This window comes from Strigops habroptila, chromosome 1 (assembly GCF_004027225.2).
Source record: "Strigops habroptila isolate Jane chromosome 1, bStrHab1.2.pri, whole genome shotgun sequence".
Classification (NCBI taxonomy): Eukaryota; Metazoa; Chordata; class Aves; order Psittaciformes; family Psittacidae; genus Strigops; species Strigops habroptila.
The window spans coordinates 43741649-43753813 of record NC_044277.2 but is presented as its reverse complement, the minus strand read 5'-3'; positions in this window follow the sequence as shown (position 1 = coordinate 43753813).

Sequence of the window (12165 nt, the reverse complement as noted above, 5' to 3'; positions counted from 1 at the left end):
TGGTACAAATACATTAGTCACAAACTTCCCACTGAAAAGAACAGATGCTACTACTGAAAAGATCAGATCTTTGAAATATGTAAAAGCATATCTTAACAATGATTAATACACTTCTAAGAATGCATGTGGTGCATAGTGCTTCTGTTACTTCGGTGTATGAGACACCCAGATATTCTGCTGCAGTTGTTCTCTGAGACCATAACGCAGGGAAAGAGGCCAAAAAGTTACAGGCTGTTCCTTCTTTGAGGTGACTCTGCCAGAGATCAGTAGTACTCTCTCAGAGATCCTTTACTGTGGCTAATAGCCCCCAAGGAACCATCAACCAGCCAGAAATGGCTTGATCATTGGCAGCCTGCCCCTGCCCTCTTGCCTTCGTGTCCCTGCACTTGGAGGTTTCTCTGGCTGTGGAAAGGGTCCTGCAGCTTACAGGAATACTACAAGTAATAACAATCAAAACATGAGGAGGGGGAACCAACACATAGAATGCCTTTCAATCCATTGCTGTATGTTCATAGAATCATAGAATGCTTTGGTTCGGAAGGGACCTTAAAGCTCACCTAGTTCCAACCCCCCTGCCAAGGGCAGCGACACCTTCCACTAGATCAGGTTGCTCAAAGCCCCATCCAAGCTGGCCTTGACCTGGCTATCCAGTGTTAGACCCTAACTGTTTTTCCTGTGTGCTTAAGCGCATAAATGGGTGTCTGCTTTATGAACTTTGACGGTCAGCAGATTGTTGTTCTGAACTGTGTTTTGTATTGAAAGGAAAAGCAGAAAACTTACTCAGAATGTGGTTGTGGCAACAGTTGCTTAAATCACTGACATTGCTGAACGAATGAGTCCAACAGTGAGAATGCTGCAGCACAGCTACCTACCCCCTTCCTGCAAATCCCACCCAACCACTTCTGTCTGCTACTCTGTGTATGTTCTGTGACTGCTTCTCATGTTTAGGCAGATGGACTGTGTGCACATGCCTGTTAGTGTAGGTAATTGTGGATTTTGGACTGTTGAACTGAATGATAGAAATTCACAAATTTAAAAGAAACAGCTAGAAATTCCTTTTGTTTTGCAGAAAGGCAATCCCAACACTATTAGTACAGGAGTATCCCAGGAGTAACTTAGCCACATTCCTGCATGGGGAAGGGAATGATTCTTACCCAGCCTGACTTTCTGTGTACTGTGTATGTTTGCAACAGCAATTATTATATGTGCTTTTTTCTTCCTTATTGAAAGGAAAACCTGCAGTCTTTTGCCCCCTGCAGTTTTTAGTGAATACTGTACATAAATGATTTATTTCTTTCTTTAGACAGTGCTTTGCTCTGCACGGCATCTGTCATCTTGGGATTTCCCCCTCCCTCTCTTGCAGAAGTGAAGCTGGAAGCTGTTTGACTCAATCTGAGCACGACTCAAAGTTCGTTGTATTAATTCCATCAAGCTTCATCTGCTTTTTAGCATTCTCTTTCATCTGGTGAGGATCTTCATTAATATGCACCATTTGTGATTAAGGTAGCTCTTACAGGACCAGCACAGGATAATGTGCAGATTACTACACTTCAGAAATACTGTCATTCATGCATGAAATTCAGATTTCTGGAGTTCAAAAAAGCCCCTTAAAATAATAAAAAAGTCTTTTTGAATCACTTTTTTATTTTTAATCAAGAAAAGTCATGCTAATAATTGTCCTCTAACACATGATCTCTTCGTTTGTTGTAGCAGAAGATAAGGAATAAGACAAGATTTCAACTGAAAGGCGGGGCACACGTAAATTAAGATGGATCAAAAAAGCTAACCTATAAAAAGTGAATAACTCAGTGGGATGCTCTGGTCCATTGCCGGTAGCTCTTTTTAAAGGGAGAAAATGTTACTTTAGGTACCACATAGTAGTACCTGTTAACAAATAGTAGCACAGCTGTTGGCGAATGCTGTGAATTGTGACTTGTATTGTTTATTTTAATTTATTTTTCTTTAAAGTTCAAAGTGGCATTCTGAAATAGAGCCATCAGGTGAACTTCTGTGTAAAGGCCAAGGAAATGCTGCTGCTGGCATAAGATAAAAGGCAAAAATAAAATGGGTAACAGGACAAAGAAACTTTGGAAGTAGATGATGTGTCAAAGCAAATAATAACATCAGTCGATGAGGAAGAAGATTAAAGTAGAATAGAAAAAGTAATCAGAGGAGGTCTCAAGTGAAAGCTGTTGAAGGGTAAACTACATGTTGCCGAGAAGGAAGTCTTTGAATCTTTAAATACACCTGGTGTAGTCATGCCTTTTCCGACGGTCAAAACTGCTTCCACTAAAATGAGTACAAGTCTTTCAACAGATGCAAAACTGGGTCTACAAAGAGCCTCAGCAGCCTCACCACTGGAAATGGCAAGTGTCACCTGCTGGGGTTTTGCTGGTCACAAAGAAGAGCTGGAAAACTGTTACCAACACAAAGCACATGCAGCTCAGTTGTGCATGGCTCATGGGAACCCCCTTTTTCCAGATATGCCATTGTCAGAGGGTGGTGGGGCTCCAGTGGGGAGATGAGGAGGTACGTAAGACGGCTCATCAGAAGCACATGAAATGCTTTGGTGTATGGTCATGTCTGGTGGCTTGCAGAGAGAGATATCAAAAGGGATGGGAAGATAGGAGGGCTATGAGCACATCTAAGCGGAAGGTGCTGCAAATATGCCTGCTCCAAGGTTGTTAGTGCACAATCACTTGCTCAGTGAGCAGAATCCAGAAATCTAACTTTATTTCAACCTAAAGTAATAATGTTTATTTCAGTTATTTAGCAATACAGTTCTATGCCATGTGGAGGCCTGTGCCTATAAAAGTATAACTCTGATTTTACAGAATGGCCCATCCTCTCTGCTGCCCTCAAATGTCTGTATTTGTGCAAAGTATCGATGGGGCAATTCCATAGTTTTTATAAAGACAGTGTGTTTTGCATATCACATTTGCATTATATTACTTATTCACATTACCAATCCCACTTAGTTTTCCTCCTGCATTTAAAAATTTCAGATGTTATAGCTATAAGCAAATATTAAACGTTTATTAACTACTAGCATCTATAAAAACACCTTTTAACCCCTGAAGGGGAAACAGGTAGTGCAGTAGGGTAATGAAGCTTTATTTCTGCTTATGAGGATGATGACCAGCCCAAAGAGTGGAAATGGATACACTGTCAGAGATTTCTATGTGGGGAGGGAGTGCACCACTTCTACCTTAGGGGTGGAAGGGCCTCCAAGAAGCTCTAGATAGTAGGTGGGACTTGATCAAGAACTGTGTATTCCTGGTGGTAGAAGAATTGTATATATATTCAGCAGTTGGCAGTGCATGTTCAGTCATTGAATTGTCTATGTGCTGCAGATCATTTTTCCCTTTGGGAAAAAAAAAGGTGCCCACCATTAAGGCACTAGCAAAATAAAATGAGCCAGAAGTTTAAGGCAAAGGAGCAGTGCTTCAAATATACATTTTATGCTGCGAAAGAGATCCACAGTACTGTGACCAAAATCCCATTAAATGGAACACTTTCTATTTAAATCTTCCCATGACATGTTTCTGGCATTACTGTACCAGGGAGGCGCAGAACTGTCAGGCTTAAAAGCTGCTCTTCTTTCCTTCCTTGAATGGCTCTGTGGGCTCAGGCTGCCACTTCCAGTTCAGTGCCAAACTTCTGGGCTGAACAACACCTTACCCACGACTGCCACTGAACCCCTTAACTTGTACCTTACCCACCGAGACATTAGCAATCTACTGCTCAGGTCAGAAAACTCCAGACCTCACAAGGGAAACACTGATGCCATTACCCCTTCCCGAAGCTTCCATGGGCCATCAGATTTGCTGTGTCCCTCATGGGATGAGCTCCAGTACAGTGTTTTCGGTGGGTGCCTTGCCTGTCTTTCTCTACTGGTGGAAAGGCCTCTGGTAGTGTTAACCTGGGCAGCACTGAGTGGTGAGCAATAACTCAAATGGGAAGTTTTTGGTTGCTGCTTTTGCAAACACCCTTTGGGCATTCGAGGCATGCTGTGGCTTCTGACCTGCATAGACAAGAGTTTCTCACCACAAAGGACAGCAAACTGTGGTTAGTTACAGTTAAAGTCTGTGTTTACCCACTGAGTACAGTTAAATTCTGTGTGTATTAGCATCTGACGTTACCAGAAATACTACACTTAGCTTTCTCTCAAGGGCTGATCCCAGCATCTTGGATATGCTTAATGCTGCCTTACATTAAACACTTGTTAAATGCTTTTAACAAACCCAAGTGCAAAGTGGAGTGCAAGAGCTGGTTCAGAGGAGCAGCAAAACAAATGCTTAACTGAATCTTAATAGATTGTCATCCCAAGCTCCCCAAATATTGATGATGTTAGAAACAATAGTATAAGAGAAAGAAGAAGTGATAAAATGAAGTCTAGGAGTCCTGCTTTGTCCACTGAAAGGCTAAAATGGTCCTTTTTTTACATCCTGTATAGGAAAGGCAGCCTTTTTGCTCTCAGTTCAAGTGTTTTGGTGCAGCCATCATTGCTACAATGTGGACAGCTATGACACTATTTTCATATTTACTTAGTTTGTAAAGTATGTAGAAAACTCCTCAGATTTGGAATTCTTCCTAGAAACAATTAGTAGCAGCCAGTAGATCAACCAGAGTTGTTTTAGTTAGGAATATATTTCATTTTTGCATGTTGGCTTTGGTCTTGTATTTGGATATTGAACACTTCTTTTTGTCATGGCTTGATCAGTTGTCTTAGTCTTGGTTTTCTTGCTTCATCCCAGCACATTAGCAATACTGAAAAAGAAAATAACTTTCAGGTAACTATTCAGTGTATATCTGTCTAAAGTGATTTTACTCCCTTCTTGCAGTTTACAGTGGACATCCCAGTTGCTGGCAGCTTCCTGAGACTGAAGGTCTCAGGAAGGACACAAAGACCTGAATCATTCAGTATGTACTAACTCCAAGGTGTCCTATTTCCCATATCAGTCCTTCGTCACAATCGGCAATGCAGAAATCTGAATTAATGTTCCTCTCTTCTGTGGGTGAACAGGACTCTAGGATCCTTCCTATTGTTTGTTACACGAGAAGTAGACTCAGCTAACCTCCAGAAAAAAACAGGATCCCAAAGAAGCCAAGAGAAATAATATATTTAAAGGGAAGGGCATGTTAAAATACGGTGCCTGTCAGGTAACTGAGCCTATACTTTGTTGCAAATATTTTTTAATAGTTTTGCTGGGCAACATTATTATTTATCAAAGCTCTCTTTTGTTTAAGCAAGGCCTTGCTGCCTCACAGCCTGTCTGCTTGGTCCTGCAGTGCAGCCATTGTGCTGAATTTATGACACAACAGTAATTACTGTGCCAAGCCCAACCAGCTGCTGTTTAAAAAAGAAACCCCCCAAAATTCAAGAAACAAAACCACTGGATTGTGCCTAACAATGCAGAATTAGATGGTGGAGGACAGGGAAGCTTTATGCAAGTGCTAATGTTCACCGAACTAGCAGGGACACTGGAAATGAATGGCAGAGTAAGTAGCATGTTGAATAAATGTCTCCTCCAAGTTTGCTCCATTGTAAGAGCCCTTCTCAATGTAAAGTGTTGCCACAGTATAAGGCACACAGAGAGCCAAATGCTCACTTAGAGTGAACAAAAGCCTGTCTCCCGCTGTTGCTTAATGCTGTAACTTTTATTAGCAGCAAGTGACAGCAGTTTAGCCTCCCTTCCTTTTTCTAGATGATTACATTCTTAAGCCGATTGACTGTGTTGACTAAAGGCAGCTGTTGATCCACACTCTTTCCTCTTACACACACAATGGCACATGAAGAAAAGAAACGCCAGATTTTGTGTGTTCAGGATAAGCTTAAGATTTTGATTGCCTGAACAGAGGTGAAAAATTGGTTGCTGTATTGGGAGTCTGGGATTCTTAAGGACACAGTTTCTGCATGCCTAGCAAAAGCAGGTGGGAGTGTTCTGAGTTTGGGAGCCCAGAACTAAGCTTCCCTCCTAACGTCCCCTTCCCTTCCCTGTTGCCCCAGGAAGGATGGGCAATGGCAGCACAGTAATAGCATGTGTTTGGTTGGATTTGGGCCACTAAGTCACCAACCTTCTAAAGGGAAAAGCAAGAAAAAGGAGAATTAGTGAATCAAATAGACATGCAGCCTGCAGTCTTTATACTCTTTACAGAGTTAAATGCATATGTGCAAACAGAATTTGCTTTGTTTTGTTTTAACATAGTGGTTGCTAGTACCTAGATCTGTTTCCACCCCAAGCCCAGGCAGGTGCTTTGCTCCTTGCTCAGAAGACCTTCAGGAGATCCAAAGTGGCAGCTGTCTTTTTTGCTGAGGCTTAGGGATGCAATGCCAGTGCACGGGGATGTTGATGGTCAGTTCACTGAACTTGCAAGCCATCCTTTGAGCCTGTAAATAGCTCTACTATAGGGGATGGTGCTGGGAAAGGATTCCTCATAACTGCAAAATAGATGAAAAGCTGGTTCTTGGAGAGTACTCCCTTTTAAGTAACTTTTCTGTGTGAATTGGCACAAAATCTTACCCAGGAGGAAAGATGACAGTGGAAGTGGTATTGCAGCTATAATTACCCAACTGAGCTTTTTTCAAGGAAAAACATGTCTTAAATATCACCTTATCTGGTGTAAATGAATGAAAAAACCCAGACTTTTTCTGCAAAGATTTAGGAGACAAATTTCCTGGCTCAGCCTCTGTTGGCCGCAACGCACAGTAAATACATCAGTTAAAGGTCTCAGGGGAGGTTGGTCTAACAAGAAGGCTCCTACCACTGACTTATCTCAAGTGACAGGCAATTTGCTGTTGAAAGGAACATCCAAGAGCAAGTCCTCATTTGCAAAATGAAATTACAATGAAGAAAGTGGTTTGGGTTTTTTTTTTTTTGTCATACACAAACCAGTGAAGCAACATGGCTGCAGTAAAAAGGAATCTAACCACAAAATTCAGATCTGCACTGTCCTCCCCGACTAAACTGTGGCGTGTCTGCTGAGGAGCCGCTCTAGCTGATAGGAAAACACACACTGAGAAATTGTTCCAGGTGAAATCCAACTTAATGCAGCCAAGATACAATCACAGCTGTTAAAGGGATGGTCATGAGGGAGAAAAGATTTTGACATCTCAAATTGGAATTTTCAAAAATGGTTGAAGCAAAAGCTACTTTTCCTACTGGGAAGCTGCCATCTGTTTTACTGCTTTGGAAGCTGCAATAGGACAAAGTTCCTTTTGTTGTGCTCCTTCTTCCTAGAAGGAAATACCAAACAACAAGTGAGAAATGCTGGCATACTGTCTTTTACTCCTCTCTCTCTAAATGTACCTAAGCTCTCACTCATATTTGTGTGACATAAGATGATTTATGCAGCTGAAGTACTGGCCAGACATATGACTTGTAAACTGATGGAAAAGCTGCTTGATTCTGCGTTGTGCTGCAGTGTGAAAATGGATTTATGCACAGTGGAAGAACTTAACAGGGATGACAATTTGATAACTGACATTGTTACAGTAATTTAATAAGAGGAGAAAACCTAGACCAGATCTCAAAAGCTCGAGTAGATGTAGATAATACCTCCCTGGTAAACCATATCCTGAGGAACGAAAGTGCTGCCAGCGTGCTGTCAAATCAGGAAATTCTATTCATAAATGAAAAAAGACACATCAGGGAAGCAGGTGGCTTTCAAGCCGTATGAGTGTGGGTCTGAGCTGGAATAAAATGGTTGAAAGGGTCAGAGTCCAATGGAGTTATCACTGAGGGATGATGGAAAGATGCTTTTTTTTTGTGAACATGCCAGAAAGTTGCTTGTTTTAGAAACATTTTGGTAAATTCTGGACCCATTGATGGAGGGGTATGGTATAATACAGTATTTTTATTTCAACCCACCAGTGCCTGGTTACAGTTCATACGAATCTGTCTCCTGTATTTGTTCAGATGGGTATTTTTGCCCCAGCAAAGGACCTGTGATATAAGGTGGGAAGGTCTACAAGTGAAAAAACCCCGCCAATGACGACAACCATACTGAAGGGTCTAAAGCTAAGTTTTACTGCTTCTCTTGCCAGTGCCTTCATCCCATGTGTCTTAAGAATAGTTACAATATCAACTGTTACATGACCTCAATTAAAAGAAATTCAAGCTTACCTACTGCTGCCCATGTGGACTATGCCTGATAAAGCTGCTTCTCAGGGATGAGCTATTGCTTTCCAAACACCTAGGCTAAACCAGCAGCTATTCTTGTCAGGTAGGGATGGTGCTTTCCTAACTAGGAAAAAACAGAAGTGTATTATAGATTCAACTGAAGCTACAACCCCAAATGAAGCGGCTTGTCTGGACTCCATGGCACAGGAGCTGAGTATGCAATACTTACCTGGGTCACACCAATCTGGGGTGCACCCACCCCTTGCAGACACCTTTGTGTTTCCACACACCACCTCCCTTTCCTCCTCATCCCCTTTCAGCTGCAGTGACTGTGCTGCCCATGTGAATGCACACACATCAGTAATCACTTCTACATGAAACAAAAATCCCAACGTAGACAGAAACATCTATTTCATCATTCAGAAAGAGCTGCATCTATTTATTTTGGTTATCTCTACCAGTAGGTGTCATGATACAGCAACCTGTGAAAATTCTTGGTGTAGCAAGAGATAAAGTGATTAAATAAACACTAATAATTAAGGAATTTCATTTCAATTATTGGATGTCAGTGGCTAAAAGGGTAGTTAATTTTGCTAGATGCTTCCACCCAGACATTAGTCTCTTTCTTTTGTAAAATCTCCATCACTGCCCCAAAATGTTCTTTTAGATGCCCATGTAATGTACCCATTTCCCTTGTTCCAGGAACGGTATCTGCCCTTTGGTGGGACACACTAATAATGGGGTTGGTAAAGGGCTGAGGAGTGGCATCCTCTGAAGAAATTAATGATAACCTCTTCCTTTTGAAGGAAGAAATTCAAAACGAATGCCACATGCATTTGCTGCATCTAAGAGCAGTCTGCTTAGACATTTTTGCCACACATCAAAGCACACTCACAGCCATGGACATTCTTGTGATGATCCTGGTCTTAATCCTTCTGTGAAAAGAAAAAAAACCTAAAAGCTGTCTAGTCTGAGAGATTAATTAAAAGTAAAGGTATTATGTCAGGTAGTCCATCAGGAGTTTGGGCTAACTAAGATCACCCCCGTTCAGCAACGTCGCTGTGCCCCACTGAAGTTTCAGTTCTAAATGTAAAAACATCATAGCAAAGTATGACTGTAACTCCGTGTCACACTTTTCCCCTGCTCTTCCCTCCTGCTAGGAAAAAGAAAAATACAATAAATAAGTGTGAAAGAATGTCATATTGATATCCACATGCCAGAATAGGGTAAATTACCAGGGAGGGAGGTGAAATGTTTTAGCACAGGCAAACCTGTATTCACAGGCTGCTGCAAACTATGATGTGACATGAGCTTTCTTTCACCTTCCCCATACCAAGCCTGCAGAGCAGCAGGCACACTCTGCTCTCACAGATGTCCATGCAAGCTGAGGGTACAAATACCAGACAGGGTGTTCTGTTTTCAAGCCTTTGACTGTGGAGGTATATTGCAATTTAGGAATAAAGTGGAAACCCCAACCCTACAAATCCAATAAAGAAGCCAAACAAGAGCATAAGAACAAATACAGCATGAGGTTAAGAAAGAATCATGGGAGCATACAGGGTTAACCATGAGAAGCCTGTGGGTGATGACTAGTCAGGCAAGATTTGACAGAGCTCTCTAGCTCAGACTCACCAAGAGCCCACACAGAAACTCTTCTGCACCTCTGACTTGGAGGGGCCAATCACCTGGGTCTCACTTGACTGTTGGATGTAACACAACACAGCAATAAGCACTGCCATCTGCGGAACAGAATCAAAACTGCTCAGTTGTTAATAAAACTTCTTTAGTTTGACAAGCGTGGGTTTTACACAGCGTATCTCCAGCATGTCATATCATCATTCTTGAAGGAAATGAGACAAGATCACTACCTTATTTTGGTATCTCAAAATACTTTATGAAGAAGTCCGGTCTCTGTTGAATTCAACAGCAAAATACTCATGAGAAGAAGCTACCACAGTGTATCTTCTTGTCACAAATAATGACCACTTCAGGAAGCTTTACCATTTATTAGTATCTAGGCTGAGTCTACTACTCGGCCACTAAATATTACAGGTGAACATTAGCAAATTAGCTAGCAGGTTTCAGTGGATGAACACAGAGTCTCTGGCACCCAAACCAAATGCTTACCCTTTTTTGATTGGAGGAGAATCAGTCAGTGATAAAAAAACTTTTTACCTTCTGAGCTTTCTAGAAAACAACATATAGTCTGAACATTTGGTAAAGGCCTCACAGCTCAGCTGTGATCACTAGAACTATGATAGTGAGAGATGCTTAATCAACTGTCCTGATCTTGGCTGGGATAGAGTTAATTTTCTTCCCAGTAGCTTGTAAAGTTTTGGATTTAGAATGAGAATAATGTTGATAACACATTGATGTTTTAGTTGTTGCTAAGCACTGGTCGAGGTCTTTTCATCTTCTCACACTACACCACAACATCAACTCTGCACTGCATCCAGGAATATGATGGGATTGTTTTAGCTGAATATCTTTCTTACTGTTTTTGTTGCAGTTACAACTGAAATTGCAACTTGTCACAAGGGCGTCCTGTTCATGAGGTTTGCCAAAGCCTGAGCCAGGTAAAGCTACAGCTTAGGTGAAAGCTTCTCATTTTTTATGCAGATTTTCTAACCTCTTAGCCTGAGCTCTACTGTTCAACAAGTGCCATCCATTTCCCCATTCAAGAACAGCCCTGATAGCTGCTATTCACAGCCTGGGACAAGATCTGCAACTTTTGAACTCTACGTAAGTCTTTCTAATAGTTCACTAGCATAAATATAATGAACAAATGTTGACAAGTAAACAGTGTCCACTCAAAACGTGTCAAGTCTTGACTTTAGTAACTCAAACAGATCTGGATCTGCAGAGTCCTTTCAGTCCTTTCCCTGGTGCTCATCAGGGCACCTAATTGCCTTACTGATTTCTTTCCTTGTATTGTGTCACTGACACTGTATTAACATAACAATGACATCCTCTTATTGGTGAGGAGCAATAGAAAGCTAATGAAAAATCAGTATCCCTGTTAGTATTCTCATTCTCCCTTACAGAAAAAAAGAGAAGGAAACGGCCTTTTATAGTGACTAGGATGGGCAGACGGCCCTTTTTTAAGCAAAGAAGATTAATTTTCACTTCTTTACATCGTAAAAAGTACTAGCTATCATGATGTACAGAGTGACAGCTAATAATCACATTTCTCTTTCAACTTCTTGACAATGGAATTCTCTTTCAAGTTCTAAAATATCAGTCTGAGCTCCCAGTGGCAGTGATACAAGAAACTGCCACTGGAAGGTTTTCTAAACTACTACTGAAACACCTCAAACTGCCCACAATACCTGAGCTATAGCATTTCACAGAGATTTTCCACAAACTCTTCAGCCCAAAAATATTGGGAGTGCAATGACCAGCCAAAAGGCCACTGGGAATGAAAACTTTTCTATAGCATGATATGGTAATCATAACAGCCCACTCCTATGCATGCTGTAGTAATGGATCAAGACATTGATAACTCTGGGATGCCATCCAGAGGGATTTTGGTAATCTTGAGGAGTGGACCAATATGAACCTCATGAAGTTCAACAAGGTTAAGCGCGGTGTCCTGCGGCTGGGCCGGGGCAATCCCCAACAAACTGGGAAATGAATGGATTGAGAGTGGATAAGAACTTGGAGGTACCAGTGGATGAAAAATTGAACATGAGCCGGCAGTGTGCACTTGCAGCCCAGAAAGCCAACCGTATCCTGAGCTGCATCAAAGGCAGCGTGACCAGCAAGTCAAGGGAGGTGATTCTCCCCCTCTACTCCACTCTCATGAGACCCCACCTGCAGAACTGCGTTCAGCTCCAGGGCTCCCAACACAAGAGGGATGTGGACCTGCTTGGGCGAGTTCAGAAGAGGGCCACAAAGATGCTCAGAGGGCTGGAGCACCTCTCGTGTTAAGACAGGCTGGGAGAGTTGGGCTTGTTCAGCCTGAGAAGACTCTGTGGAGACTTTAACGCAGCCTTTCAATACCTAAAGACAGAAAGCGACTTTTTACCAAGGCCTGTAGTGA